Raw genomic sequence first — 3541 nt, 5'->3', positions numbered from 1 at the left:
TAGAGCAGTAGTGTATTACTTGGGTGGTCAGTGGGTGACGTCCACCCATTGAAGTAGAGTATATTGTAATAAATTGCAGGCCACACTACTTGCCTAGAGAGTTTTCAGCTATACTTTTCATGGCTGTTTATTTACCACCACAGACAGATGCTGGCACTAAGACCACACTCAGTCAGCTYTATTAAGGAAATAAGCAAACAGGAAGCCGCTCACCCAGAGGCAGCGCTCCTAGTGGCCGGAGACTTTAATYCAGGGAAACTTAAATCAGTTCTACCAAATTTCTATCAACATGTTAAATGTGCAACCAGAGGGGAAAAAAATCGAGATCACCTGTACTCCTCACACAGAGACGCATACAAAGCTCTCCCTTGCCTTCCATTTGGTAAATCCGACCACAACTATATCCTCCTGATTCCTGCTTACAAGCAAAAATTAAAGCAGGAAGCACCAGTGACTCGGTCTATAAAAAAGTGGTCAGATGAAGCAGATGCTAAACTACAGGACCGTTTTGCTATCACAGACTGGAACATGTTCCGGGATTCTTCCGATGGCATTGAGGAGTACATCACATCAGTCACTGGCTTCATCAATAAGTGCATCGAGGACGTCGTCCCCACAGTGACTGTACAGACATATACCCCAACCAGAAGCCATGGATTACAGGCAACATTCACGCTGAGCTAAAGGGTAGAGCTTCCGCTTTCAAGGTGCGGGACTCTAACCCGGAAGCTTACAAGAAATCCTGCTATGCCCTGCGACGAACCATCAAATAGGCAAAGCGTCAATACAGGGCTAAGATTGAATCATACTATACCGGCTCCGACGCTCGTCTTATGTGGCAGGGCATTTAAACTATTACAGACTACAAAGGGAAGCACAGCTGCGAGCTGCCTAGTGACACGAGCCTACCAGACGAGCTAAATCACTTCTATGCTCGCTTCGAGGCAAGCAACACTGAGAAATGCATGAGAGCATCAGCTGTTCCGGATGACTGTGTGATCATGCTCTCCGTAGCCGACGTTTCACCAGGGTCTCTGTTCAACACTCAGGCTGTACCTGGTAGTTAAAGTATACAATCCAGCCAAGGTCTCTGTCAGCAACACTACAGCTGGTACCTGTAGTTGTAACTAACGTCAAAACCCAGGTTGCTCTGTCAGCCAAACACAACGGGCTTGGTACCTGTAGTTAGTAATAATCCACCCAGGTCTCTGTCACCAACAGTACAGCTGTACTGTAGTTAGTATACAATCCACCCAGGTCTCTGTCACAACACAAGCTGTAACTGTAGTTTTGTACTCTCCACCCAGGTCTCGTGTCACCTTAACAGTACAGCTGTACCTGTAGTTTGTACTACTCCACCCAGGTCTCTGTCCACCAACACAACAGCTGTACCTGTAGTTTGTATACCTCCACAAGGTTCTGTCACAACAGCAGAAGCTGTACCTGTAGTTCTAGTACTACATCCACCCAGGTCTCTGTCGCACCAAACACTAAAGCTGTACCTGTAGTTAGTACTACAATCCTCCAGGTTTCTGTTCAGCAACACTACTGCTGTCCTTAGTTGTACTACCTCCACACAGGTCTATGTTTTCACCAACAGCAGAGCTGTAACCTGTAGTTAGTACTACATCCACCCAGGTCTCTGTCCCCAACCAGTACAGCTGTACCTGTAGTTAAGTTACATCCACCCAGGTCTCTGTCACCAACAAACAACAGCTGTAACTGTAGTTCTGTACTACCTCCACACCAGGTCTTTGGTCACCAACAGCAACCAGCTGTACTGTAGTTAGGTACTACATCCAGCCCAGGTCCTGTCAAACACCACGGCTGTACCTTAGTTAGTACTACATCCACGCCATGTCTCTGTCACCAACCCTACAGCTGTATTGTAGTTTGTACTAACTCCACCCAGGTTCTGTCACCACAACTAACTGCTGTACCTGTAGTTTTGTACTACCTCCACCCAGGATCTTTGTCCACCAACAGCACAGTGTAACCTGTAGTTAGTACTACTCCACCAGGTCTCTGTCACAAACACCACGGCTGTACCTGTAGTTAGTACTACCATCACCCATGTCCTGTCACCAACACTACAGCTGTACTGTAGTTAGTACTAAACATCGCACCAAGGAAGGGGTAGTTCTCCTGTTCACGCAACAGCTACCAGCTGTACCTGTAGTTAGTACTACATTCACCCAGCGTCTCTACGTCACCGACACTACAGTGTCTGTAGTTAGTACTAATCACCCAGGTCCTGTCAGCAACACTCAGCTGTACCTGTAGTTAGTCTACGTCACCCAGGTCTGCTGTCACAGACCACACACGGCTCTACCTGTAGTTAGTATTACATCCACAGGTTCTCTGTCACCAACAGTACAGCTGTAACCTGTAGTTAGTACTAACATCCACCCAGGTCTCTGTACCAACCAACAGCTGTACCTGTAGTTTTGTACTACTTCCACCAGGCTCGTGTCACCAACAGTACACCTGTAACCTGTAGTTTAGTACTAACTCCACCCAGGCTCTCTGTCACCCACCACTACAGCTCTACCTGTAGTTACGTACTACATCCACCCAGGTCTCTGTCACCAACAACCACAGCTGTAACCTGTAGTTAGTACTACATCCACCCAGGTCTCTGTCGCAACACCACGGCTTACTGTACGTTAGTACTCTACATCCACCCAGGTCTCTGTCACCAACACTACAGCTGTACCTGTAGTTAGTACTACATCCACCCATGGTCTCTGCTCACCGAACACTTACAGCTGTACCTGTAGTTAGTACTACATCCACCCAGGTCTGTCAGCCAAACACTACAGCTGTACCTGTAGTTAGCACTACATCCACCCAGGTCTTGTCACAACACTACAACGCTGTACTGTAGTTAGTACACATCACCCAGGTCTCTTTTACCAACACTACAGCTGATACCTGTAGTTAGTACTACATCACCAGGTCTCTGTCAATCACCAACACTACAGCTGTACCTGTTTAGTATAGCACTACAATCCACGCCAAAGTCTTGTCACCAACACTACGCTGTACCTGTAGTTAGTACTACATCCACCAGGTCTCTGTCACCAACACCACGGCTGTACCTTAGTTGTGACTACATCAACCAGCAGGGCACTTGATCTGGCCCTGTATCTAAGGATCTGTGTGGAAGGTTTCCTCTCCTGTGGAATAGAGTAGAGCTGTAGAGTTGTATAATAGTTTCACTTAATGAAGGTAGATGTTTGTGGAACAGTGGAATCACAGTGCAGAGACAGTGTGTTCATTAGATGTAACGGGTATGTTAATTTTGTGTTGGTACGAAAGACAGGTGGAAATATATAGGGTTTTAACATCTCTTTCTATTCTATAATCTTGTCAAACTGAATCTATGGGAGATTTTGTCAGAACTTCTGCATTTTCATTTGAGTTTCCTCTTCACAGACAGCATAAACCTAACATCGACGTCCCTAGGCATACTTCCCCTACACCACCAGACACAGCGTGAGAGCCATAAATGGTGGTCTCCATTTGAAGCTGGGGGTGA

The sequence above is a fragment of the Salvelinus sp. IW2-2015 genome, unplaced genomic scaffold (assembly GCF_002910315.2).
Source record: "Salvelinus sp. IW2-2015 unplaced genomic scaffold, ASM291031v2 Un_scaffold5973, whole genome shotgun sequence".
NCBI classification, from domain to species: Eukaryota; Metazoa; Chordata; class Actinopteri; order Salmoniformes; family Salmonidae; genus Salvelinus; species Salvelinus sp. IW2-2015.
Note: the sequence above shows the minus strand (reverse complement) of the source record.